Source organism: Cannabis sativa, chromosome 1 (genome assembly GCF_029168945.1).
Source record: "Cannabis sativa cultivar Pink pepper isolate KNU-18-1 chromosome 1, ASM2916894v1, whole genome shotgun sequence".
Classification (NCBI taxonomy): domain Eukaryota; kingdom Viridiplantae; phylum Streptophyta; class Magnoliopsida; order Rosales; family Cannabaceae; genus Cannabis; species Cannabis sativa.
In genome coordinates, this window is record NC_083601.1 from 26,690,693 (window position 1) to 26,704,188 (window position 13,496).

The window sequence follows — 13,496 nt, forward strand, 5'->3', positions numbered from 1 at the left end:
AATTTGTTGTGACTAAAAATAGTTTTAGTCACAATACTTGTTGTGACTAAAACTAAATTAGTGATAACTTGTAACTAAATACTATGTTTAGTTACAAATAATTTTTTTGTTGTGACTAAAAGTCACATTATTAGTCACAAATTTTTTCTATTGTGATTAAAAAGTTATCACTAAAGATGGTCTTTTTTATTGTGATGGACAGATACAGAAAATATACCCAGTTTTTGTTAGACTTTTATTTGGGCTTACATTAAATTTTATTGGTTTTATTAAAACTTGGGTTGATTGGATAGTTCTTTGCTGTGTTAGCTCATGTTGTTGGTGATCAATTGTTAATGGGCTTAGCATCTGTGTGTAAAGTCTAAGTGAAGCAGAAGTGTGGGCTTTTCTAGTTGACTGAAGCCTTTGATGAGCAGGCCCAGCCCAACTAGGGTTTTGTAGCTAAGTCCCCTCCCTAACTCTATAAATACATATTGTCTCATCACAATTGTATACTTTTTTGATAATCAGATAAATAAACTGCTTCTGATTTAGAGATCTAGGGAGGAAGACTTAGTTTATAGTATTGTACTATCAAAGTGGAGTAACTGTTGTGGATCAAACAGAGATAATTGTTATGGATCAATCAGGTACACATACCTAATTATTATATCTTATTATTGTGTTCTATGTTATATACAAATTGATTATGGGGTTTATATTAATTTATCTGACATGTGGTATCAGATTGCCAATTGTATATGATTTAGAACCTATAATTTGTATAACCATTAATATGTATATGTTAATTTTCTTCAATTACATATTAATTTCGTTATTATTTTATGTTGAATTTTTTGTTTTTCAATCTTAAAAGTTTAGGGGTTTTCTTCCTCATTAAATTCTCTTTCTATTAATATATTATTTGCATAAAATTATTGAGTAAATTAGGAGAATTTTAAGATTAAACTTTTAGGGTTTATATATTTTCTTTATGAAATTAATTTTGTGTTTTTCAATTTTATTGATTATAATTTGAAATTGATTGTGCAAATCTCATCAATAATTGATTTAAAATGTTTGTACACCTTTAATTTTCGAATTGGAACACATATTTGGGTTACTTTCTTCAATCAGTTTTCGGATTTATTTTAGATTAGATCTACCTAAGTTTATGTGTTTTCACATGAAATTAATATCGTAGATCTATTAGAAATTGTAAACCAATCAAAATCCCTCTTTTTCCCGTCCGTTTCGTCACTTTTTTGGCCGGAATTTCGTCCCGACCCGCTCGGGTCTGAACCGGGTCGCACAAAACCCATTTTTTTCAGCCATGGAGGTTGCTGGAGGTTGAAGACAACCTGCTGGGACGAAGCCCACTCGCGGCTGCCGGAGAGTGAGAGAGAGTGAGGTAGTTTCGTGACTCCGTTTTCGACGATTCTTTTTTCCAGCATTATTAGAATTTGATTTCTGATTTTTTGGTGATTTTTAATTAATTTTTTGACGCCGTTTAATAATTATTATTATTTTAATGATAATTATGCAGTTAAAAAATTATTAAAAATAATTTTTGATGATTTTTCAAAATCCGTAAATCATAGAAAAAATTTTGGGTTTCTTCTCGTTCCATATGACATAGTCACTCTCTTATTTAATTTATTTTGACTATGTAGTCTCCACCAATTTTCTTATATTCACATCTTTTGATTATTTGTTGTTCTAAAGTTATAAAACTTGGTTGTTTGATACAAAAATAATGTGTTATGGTGGACACTTTATTTTTTGATTATCAATATAATAAAAGCAATTATATATCTCTTTTGGAAATTTGGTTGAAAATTATTAATTTTCAATGATTGTTTTATCACCAAATTTCACATGTTGAAGAAAATATTATATCTTTTGGTTGACTATATGTGCAATTACTTGCCCAAAGGTAGTATTTACATATATTAGTTCACATTCCATGAAGTGAGTTAATACTAAATGTATATATTTTAATTATTTGCCCAAAGGTAATAATTTAAATATATAAATTTATTATTAGTTTTTTGCTTGAATTAATACATATTTTTAAGAATTTTATTTGCCCAAAAGTAATAAAATTCTTAAATGATATGTATTTTTTCTTTGTTGTTAACTTCATGAAGGTAGATCATGTGTGTGTTATATTCTCACCCCAAAGGGGAGATTATAATGACCAGTTGACTCTACAATATTTTCTAATGCATTGCTCATATTGCTTATTCAAGTTTTAATTTTTTGGATTTTTCGGTTTCCTTTCTGCAAACAACAATAACGTTTTCATCTAAATTCTGAATGCTTCCAACTTTAAGACATGGAAACGAGATGTGAAAATTACTTTAGGCATAATAGATTTGGACTTATGCCTTCGAGAAGAAAAATTTGCTGATCTTATTCTAATATCAGAATTGTTGCCCAAAAAGTTCTTCATGCACATTGGAAAAGTTCAAATCATCTTAGTCTCATTGCTATGAACCGTTTAATTCCTGAACATCTTTTGATGGTTTGCCAAACACCTCAAATACTAATGAGTTTTTCAAAGTAGTAGAAAAACTATTTCACACTAGTGAAATCGCTAAAGCTGGACATCTTATGGATGAAATGGCAACCATTAAGTATGAAAAATCAAAGGAGTGCGAGGTTTTATTCTGAAAATTATTCATGTTCAGTCCGAGTTGAAAGAACATAATATTCCTCTTCCCGGCTTTTACACCATTCTTTAAGTTCTTCATGAACTCCCTACCTCTTTTAGCTTTATCAAGACTGCCTAAACACTTATAATAAAGCATGGAGTGTTAGTGACCTTATTTCTCAGTGTGTAGCTGAAACAAGCAAGATAACAAATTGAAAAGAATGAGTCTTCTCACTTTGTTTCTCACCTCAAGCCTAACAAATGATAAAGAAAATATGAAAAGAAACAACCACAACCAGAGGCTAAGGGATCTCAAGCAAATAAGTGAGAGGGAGTCAAAGCTTAAAGTGGCACTTATGTTGGAGTTGATGCTATCTATGTTGGCACACTTATTCTTGAATTACAGTTTAGTGTTCAGATTATTTTGAACAGTAATTTCTTGATTCTTACTTTTAAAGTAATTCAGTTTCGCTTCCGCGTTTAGTTAAACAATGATTTTCTTTTCGTTTTACCAATTATAGTGTTAACATTATGTTTGACTCCAAATAATTGGAAACTGTTTTTACTCTGATATTCTTTTCAAATTATCATTGACTTCCTTAGCTTCCTTTTTCAATGCTGTGAATATTGTGGGTAAGAAATCTTATCTTAATTAAGATAACATCCTTATTATTATGGCACGATATATCGGGTCATATTTCTAAACAAAAAATGATCGATTCCTTCTAGCTAAAATTCTTCCTCCTGTTGATGTTTCTGGTTGGAATACTTGTGCTGATTGTACTTGTGAAAAATTGACTAAAATAAGAAAGCAGATATCTATAGTCACTCTTTATAAGAGATTATCCACACTGACATTAGTGGACCTTATTCCACCACGTTGTGCAGAAACAAGTATTTATCACTTTTATCAATGATTTTTCTCGTTATGGATTCACCTATTTAATTAAAAAAAAATCTGACGCCCTTGATAAATTCAAAATTTTTCGAAATGAGGTTGAGAAACAATTAGGAAGAGTCATCAAAGTTGTTCATTCTGATCGTGGAGGAGAATATTATGGTCGTTATACAGAATCTGGACAACACATGGGGTTTTTTGCAGAGTACTTACAAGAAATTGGTATAGTTGATCAATACACTATGCCTGGTTCACCTGAGCAAAATGGCGTTGCTGAAAGGAGAAATCGCACTCTCATGGATATGGTGAGAAGCATGATGAGTAGAACAAATCTTCCAGAGTTTTTATGGGGTGAAGCACTTATGACTGCAACTTATATTTTAAATCATGTTCCCAGTAAATCTGTTCATAAGACCCCTTTTGAGTTGTGGACTGGGCGGAAGCCTAGTCTGAATCATCTTCGTGTATGGAGTTGTCCAGTTGAAGTACAGATTTATGATCCTAATTTGAAAAAGTTAGATCCGAGAAGAAATCGCTGTTATTTCATTGGTTATCCAATGCGCTCAAAACGCTATCGCTTTTGCTATCCTACTCGTGGTACGCGAATTGTTGAATCTCAGACTGCTAAATTTTTAGAATTTGATGTTGCTGAAAATATTCCTTCAACATCTCTTGAAACGGGGGAGTCATCTAAAGGAATTTTTATTCCTATGTCTTTTTCAAGAGATGATAATAATGGTAGTCTTATTCTTACTCTAGTTGATAACACTCCCATTACTGATGAATATATTGCTCCTAATATCTAAGATGACGAGGGTCCTATTATTGATGAGGAACCTATTATTGAAGAAGGTTTTGTTGTTGATGAGGGTCATGTTATCAGAGAAATCTAATTGTGGAATATGTCATTCAAAATGATGGTCAATAAATAGAGGTTATTCCAGAAGTACCTCCTATATGGAGATCTCAGAGACAAAAGAAGTCAACAAAGTGTCATGATAATTTTGTTTATCTTGGAGAAGGAGAATATGATATTGATCATTTTGTGGATCCTGTCACTTACAGTGAAGCACCTAATTGTCCACATTCTTCAAAATGGATAGAATCTATGGATGATGAGATTAAGTTCATGGACAAAAATAATGTATGTGTGGAAGTTAGTTCTAATACTTAATGGTTTCAAACCAATAGGTTGCAAATGGATTTTTTAAGAACTAAAAGGGATAAAAAGGGACAGATTGAAAGGTTTAAAGCGTGTTTAGTGGCTAAAGGCTTTACTCAAAGAGAAGGTATTGATTACACTCAAAATTTTCTCACCTGTTTCCACTAAAGATTCATTCATAATTATTATGGATTTAGTTGTGCAATCTGATTCAGAGTTGCATCAAATGATTGTTAAAATTGTTGTTCTGAATGGAGAATTGAGTGAGCAAGTCTATATGTCTCAACCTGAAGGCTTCGAGGAAAATGGAAATGACAACTTGGTTTGCAAGTTAAAACGATCCATTTATGGTCTCAAACAGGCATCTCGCCAGTGGTACTTGAAGTTTGACAAGGTTGTGACATCGTTTGGTTTCGTAGAGAACAAGTTTGATCAGTGTATTTATATGAAGATCAGTGGGAGTCGTTATATTTTTCTTATTCTTTATGTAGACGACATTTTACTTGCCAGCAGTGATTTGTCATTACTAAATGAGACCAAAAATTTTCTGTCTTCCAATTTTGATATGAAAGATCTTGGAGAGGCATCCTATGTTTTGGGGATTGAGATCCATCGTGACAAGAATCGAAAAGCTCTTGGCTTATCTCAAGAAGATTACATTAATCGTGTGCTCAAAAGGTTCAACATGGATTTGTGTAAAGTTGGTTCTGTTCCTATTCTGAAAGGGGACAAGTTCACTAAGCAACAATGTCCTAAGAACGACTTAAAAAAGAGAAGCAATGAAGAATATCCCATATGCAAGTGCAGTAGGGAGTTTGATGTATGCTTAGGTTTGCACTAGACCTGATATTGCTTTCATGGTCGATGTTCTTAGGAGATATTTATCTGATCCTGGCCATGATCATTGGGTTGCAGCCAATAAAGTTTTGAGATATCTGCATAGAACGAAGAGTTTTATGCTTGTGTATAAGCATGTCAACAATCTTTAAGTTGTTGGTTATTCAGATTCAGATTTTGGTGGTTATGTAGATGATTTAAAGTCAACTTCTGGCTATATTTTCACTTTTGTTGGTGCTGCTATTTCTTGAAAAAGTGTTAAATAGACTTTAATCGTATCATCTACTATGTATGTTAAATTTGTTGCATGTTATGGGGCATCTTTGTAAGCTTTATGGTTAAAGAATTTGATTTTAGAGATACGACTAGTTGATCTTATTTCCTCTCCTATACTAATCTATTGTGATAATAGTATTGTTGTTTTCTTTTCAAAGAATAATGAGATTAGTAGTGCTTCCAAAATTAAGGAAATAAAGTATCTCACTATTAAAGACTTGGTTAAGAAAGGAGACATTGTGATAGAATATTGAAAGACCAAGTTGATGTTTGCAGATCCTCTAACCAAAGGATTAAGTGCCATATTGTTTGATAAACATGTTTTTGATATAGGCATTTTATAATCTTTTGCTCCTTTGGGTTAGTGGGAGTTTCTTGTTTTATCTTTTGAGATTACATTTATATGTAGTTTACTTGTTGATGTTATGAACTACTTTGTGGGCCAATAATTTTTATTATTGGATGTTTATGCTTTCAGTTAGGCTTTGTTATATTCTCGAGAATAATTGAATTGAAAGCATGTAGTTCATATCTTGTCGTAATCATTGTATTTTAAGTATATTTACTAAAAGACAATGATATTTTGTTGGCTTAATTTTTTAAGCAAGTTTAGTGACACTTACTTATTTATTAAGTAGTGTATGTTTAATTTCACTGGCTTATTTATTAAGCATCACAGTATCAGTAAAATTGAGGACTGATAAGGATATTATGTTATTTTAAATTGATCACATGTTGAACATAATTCCTTACCACACTACTAGACTTATTGACCATGTCGATTTAATACTTTGGTATTTGTGATTATGAATGTCTTTTGTTGAGTTAAAAACAATATGACTGTCATAGTTCATTATCAAAGGTTAAATTGGACCGGTATGTTGAGATGCTATCAGAGAACTATCATTTTTTAAAGTGGCCACAAATGTTTTCCTGTTGTTCAACCCATGAGTCGTTTTCAAACAAAATTATTTTAATATAATATATATGTATTAAAATCAATGTAGCTCAAGTGGGAGAATGTTAGACTTTTATTTGGGCTTACATTAAATTTTATTGGTTTTATTAAAACTTGGGTTGATTGGATAGTTCTTTGCTGTGTTAGCTCATGTTGTTGGTGATCAATTGTTAATGGGCTTAGCATCTGTGTGTAAAGTCTAGGTGAAGCAGAAGTGTGGGCTTTTCTAGTTGACTGAAGCCTTTGATGAGCAGGCCCAGCCCAACTAGGGTTTTGTAGCTAAGTCCCCTCCCTAACTCTATAAATACATATTGTCTCATCACAATTGTATACTTTTTTGATAATCAGATAAATAAACTGCTTCTGATTTAGAGATCTAGGGAGGAAGACTTAGTTTATAGTATTGTACTATCAAAGTGGAGTAACTGATGTGGATCAAACAGAGATAATTGCTATGGATCAATCAGGTACACATACCTAATTATTATATCTTATTATTGTGTTCTATGTTATATACAAATTGATCATGGGGTTTATATTAACTTATCTGACAGTTTTATCATAAAAACTCTAGGTCGGATTATTATTAACTTTTATTTTGACAAAAATTCAGTCCAGAGTACTATTTTGAACTATTTTGAAAAATACATGGTCCAATTTATCATTTTACAAAATAAAAGGTCGAATTAGTAACTTTTATAAAATACATGGTCTAAAATAATATTTACCTAATATAATATATAGTTTATTTATATATTATATAATTTATTGTGGCAAATAATAAAATATTATGAGTTAGTTACATGTAAAAATAATAAAAGTAGTAACTGATTTTTGGAAGAATTAAAATCTAGTAACTCTTTAGTAACTCTTCATGATCACAATTTCAAAGAATGTTTAAAGAGAATTATGACACAAATCTATATGAGATTTTTATGTTTGTTTGTGCTATAAATTGACTTTAAGTTGGTGATATTAAAAAAAATTGAAAAAAGTTAAGCTCAAAATATTATTAATTTAAAAAATATAAAGTCTAATTTTTTATTTAAGAAAATAGATAGTTCAACTAATCACTTTTGTCAATACATTTTTTAAAATAATATTTACAATATTGGATATATTTAGTTTGGGGTGTATTATAATATTATTATTTTGTAGCATTTAAATATATATTAATATTTATTACAAAGTATGAATTGAATTTATTAAATTTTAGTGTAAAAAATTTAATATTTCAAATGTATATGTCATCTTATATTATAAGACTACAAGTATAGTTATCCGTTGGAAGGTAATTTTTTAATTTTATATGGCGGTATATTATTATTATTATTATTATTATTATTATTATTATTATTATTAGGGATTTTTTTATTTTTACATTTCAAAATAATTTTTTTGGGTTTTTTTCAATTTTAACCAAAAAAAAGTAATAATATTACAAAAAATACTTCTAACTAGCAAAATAAACAAATATACAGCCCAAATAAAAAAAATTACACAAATACCACTTACACACACCTTCAACCTAAGATCCATACTTCCTGGGCAATTATCGCACAACTATCGCGTAATTACGCAGCAACCCAACGCAACCGAAACAAAAATTTAACCAGAAAGAGAACCACCATTAATTCCAGCAACTTCATCTAAGAAGACGACCTGAATCAATCAAAACAGGGACTATTTTGAATTCATAAAATAAAAAGTGTAGAAAAACTACTACGAAACTAAAATAACTGGAAATCCAGTTTAATTTGCATAAAACTAATGTCCTGACTTTTATTTTTAGATCCATGAAAGGCAGATCTCAAGAAGTTGAACTGATTTTTACAAACAATCTAACTCAAGTATAATCCAAAAAATTACATCAATACTATAGTAAAATATTTATCCTGGTGTATTTTTGTTGTTTTCTAAATTTCTAATGGTGAATTTGTTCATATTAAATCATAAAGAGACATGTAGATAGAGTTACGTATGTGGAAACACTGTTCTGATTTTTAATGTTTCACAACAGTTGCATTACAGTTGCATAAACATTTTGCTAACAGTTATTTCATCTGATGCAACCTTCGGCCAACCACCCAGAAACTTTCGTCTGATTGAAACCTTCGTCTAATGCAACCTTCGGCCAACCACCCTGCAACTATCGTCAAATGCAACCACCACGCAACCACGCAGCAACCACCCTGCAACTATCGTCTGATTGTGTAAGTGATATTGTAAGTGGTATTTTGGTAACTAAAATCACATAAAAGATATAAATGTTGTCTTTACTTTATGGGGGTATTTTTGTAAATAAAGTATCAATTTATATTTTCTATGTAATAATTCATTTTTTTCTGTATTTTTACAGAATTTTATTTAAAAACTCATATTGTAATTAACGGAGCAACCTAAATCGCCACCAAAAATCATATAGCAACCCACATAAAAACTACCAGAGAAATCACTTTAGAAACCTAAACCGTAAATTTGAAAAAAAAAATATAGTATATGAAGTAATTCTCCTTATTATTATTATTATTATTATTATTATTATTATTATTATTATTATTATTATTATTATTATTATTACAGTAGAACCTTTATTTAAGAATACTCTATTCAAGAATAACCTTTAATTTGTTATAAAAAAATCAAGTCCCAATTTGGGCCAGTTATAAATAAGAATAACCTCTAAATTGTAATTAGTTATACATTTTCTAAGTCCTGTATTAACAAAGTATACCTCTACATAAGAATAATTACATCTTAATAAAATATATATACATGTATTTTGTAAATTTATTTATGTAAAATTAATAATTTTATTTTAAATTATAATACATGTATGAAATTATATTTACTCTAAAATATTTCTATTATGATATAGTATTAATGATTATTTATTGTTATTATTGTTACATTGATATTTTTTGGTTTTTTAATTTTTTTTTTCTAGTGTAACTCTATTTAGTTATAACCTCCCAATTAGAATCTAATTTACTTGGTCCTAAGTGTATTCTTGGATAGAGGTTCTACTGTATTATTATAAGTTACAATTAAATTAATTATTAAATGCAAAAGATTGTTTTTTTTTTGGGTGAAAAATACAAAAATTTGTTACTTTACAAATATCATACTATTCTTCAATATATATAGGGCAAGACTATGGTAGAACCTAGCAAAAGTTTCTTACCAGTAGGAAACTTTTTTTGACCATTAATTTTAGATCATGTGGTTATTATGATGTAAGGTGTATATTCTTATGATAGGACGGCTTATATACGATTTAAACTTTATACATATTATAATAATATTTAATGATATTTATTTTTTTAAAAAATAATATTAATAATTAAAAAATTTATTAAGTTTTATTTTGAATTATTATTTTTTTTTTAAAAGTTACTTTGAATTATTTTGATATTGGAATTTATTTTCAAAAAAAATTATTTTTTCTAAACTCATTTTTTTTGGCTTCTTATTTTTTGGCTTTTCATAATTTACTACTGGTTTTTTTTTTATCTTTATACCTAGTCTTTTTTTTTGTTTTGCTTTTAGGCTGTACGTAGTTCTGGTGTTATTGACTGTTTTTTTAGTAGTTTTTATCTTGTTATTTGGCTGCTCTTTTGAGACGTCACTTATAAAAAAAATAATTAATTCGGTTTGATATTATTTTTTCTTCCAAAAAAAATTGAGTTTAAGAGAAGCAAGTTGGTACGGTTCCATTTAAAGAGCATCTAAAATCATTCAAGCGATCCTACATCAGAAAATTTTTTGAAAATAAATATCTATATAAAAATAATTTAAATTAATTTTAGAAAATAATAATAATAATTAAAAAATAAAAATTAATAATTTTTTTAATTATTAATATTATTTTATTTTTTAAAATAAATATATTATCAAATATTATTATAATATATATAAAATTTTAATTGTATACAAGCAGTCCTATAGTAAGAGTATATACCTTACATCATAATAACCACAAGATCTAAATTAATGGTAAAAAAAAAGTTCCCTAAGTAGAAAACTTTTGATAGGTCATACCATAGTATTACCCTATATATATAATATATATATATATATCATCATTAAAAAATGATTACTATTTGTAGGGAGGACTCATATAAAGGTGAGGTGGGGCAGTTGTCCTTTGAAAAAAAAATTAAGAAAAAAAATATATATATGAATTTTAATTAGTTACAATATATATTTATAAACATAACATAAGCTTTAATATAAAGACTAAACTATTTCATGCATCCAGTGAAAGTCATGAGTTCAAATTCCAACAAATTATGTTTAATTTTCTATTTAAAGTTTACTTTTTGAGTCTCTACTAATAAAATTTGTATTTAGTGTTTTAATTATTATTGATCATAATATTTTTATTGTTAATTATTTTTTATTTTACACTAGATTTAATATAATAAAATATAAATTTATATTAATTTTTAATATGTTATATAATGTAGTAAAAAAAAAGACATTCTTCCACTTAAAAAAAGTATCGTCTCCCTCAATTTAAATCTCGGATCAGGCGTATGATTGAATATTATTTTAGGAGAGTGACTGTCCCGCTTCGCTTATATGTGGATACGTCTTTATTTATTTTATATATAACAAATTATTTTTATACATAAATAATGTGGAACTAACTCTAATAATAAGTGGGAATAATTTTTTTTTTTTTTTTGAAAGAAAGTATGCCATTAAATCATAAGTGGGAATAATTTTGATATTTGTTTTTGGAAGATTAATAATTTTGATATTGATTGGAATCATATAGTCAATCTTGATATTTTCCACTCTCCCACATTGCAAGCTAGGTAACTAGGTAGTAGTGTTAGATGATTAATTAGTAAGGTCCATTATTATTATTCTTCAACTGCCAAAAAATATTTAGTGGTTGAAATGTGGAATTTAAACTGATGAAACAAAAACAAACTGGTAGGAGACAAATTAGTGATGTGGTTGATCACGGGTGGATAAGTTGGATAGGAAAAGGAGAGGAGAATTATTATAAAGTTAATTTAAAAAGGTGGAAGAAAAATGATTCATAAATTTTGACCCTTATATTTATAACTAATAAAAGTCATAATCATTGAAGATTTAATTACATGCCACCAATTTCGATCTAAGGTAATGTGTAAAAATCTTCTAGATGAACAAAAATAATTGTGATGATATACGATTGAGCTAAACTAAATAGTAATAGTAAAAAATACCTTTTTAAAAATTTGAAGTATATACACCTCATAACATTAATATCGTTTAACAAAATGTTAAAACTTATTATTATTTTTATATAATAGTAAATATTGTACTAAATTTGGCACAAAATTTGTTATATGCTAAATTTACATCACTTTTTGGCACACTATTTGGAGCGCACTTTTGTTAAATAAGATATATTTTAGCTTTTCACCACTTATTTACACTCCCCTTAGAGATGCTCTTACTATAATGTAAAATTTACACCACAATAAATACACTATTTTTTTATTTACATTTATGTCATTTGTATTATTTCATTAGTATATTTAACTATGACATTATTTTATGAAACATTTATATTATATATTTTTTATTGTCTTACATATTAAAATAATAATACATAAAATTACTATAAAGTTATTAGTTTTTATTTTTTTAATAAAATATTAATTAGATATTAAATTTTACGTCAAAATTTTGCAATTGTGCATTGGAGCAAAAAACTAAAACTTGATGTAAATTTCTCATAAAATTACTTTTTGTGCCAAATATAGTATAATTTTTAGGGGCTTTTTCATTTTTATAATTCAAAACAATTTTTTTTTTTACATTTTTACGAAATTCTACATAGAAACCCCTATTGCAACTAACATTGCAAACTAAATTGCAACAAAAAATCGTATAGAAATCCCTATTGCAACTAGCGCTGCAACTATTTTAGAAACTCAAATCGTAAATTTGAAAAAAAAAAAATTAAAAATAAAATATATGGGATAATTCCCCTAATTTTTACATGTCTAAGGTGCCAAAAGGTGATGCAAATTTGGCATAACATTTGCTATGACGCAAAATTTACATCACCATAAATACATAATTTTATTATTAATTTTTATACAATTTTTATTATTTTATTAGTATATTTCACTATAACATTGATCATGAATTATATATTCTTTTTTTTATTGTGTTACATAATAAAAAATATAATAATATTAATAATAAAGTTATTATTTTTTTTTCTTTAGATAAAAATATTAAAATTTGCGTCAAATTTTGTGCATTAGAGTATAATACTAGAAATTGATTCAAATATATCACAAAATATTTTGTTGTGCTAAATATAGTATAATTTTTACATATTACATTAAAAATAGTCTAAAGATATATACCTTGGAAAAACAAAAAAAATAAACTAGCAATATCATCTGAAAATAAACCTAACTAAGTACAAAAGGAGTGCTTTGGAAATACAGAAACCAAATAAACTAAGGTGTCGTTTGGTAACAATTATATTTTCTAATTTTTTAATCACAAAAATGAAGTGGAATTTTTGTTTTTGAAAAATAAAACTGCGTTTCATAACCACTTTTGTTTTTTAATTTTAAAAACAGAAAATAAAAGTGTGTTGTGTAAGTTTATTTTTATTTTATTTTTTGATTTTATTTAAGTTGGGTCTGGGTCCGGGTCCGGATCGGGTGCTAGGTGCGGCACCAGGGCTAGGGCCGAGTCTGGGTTTGAG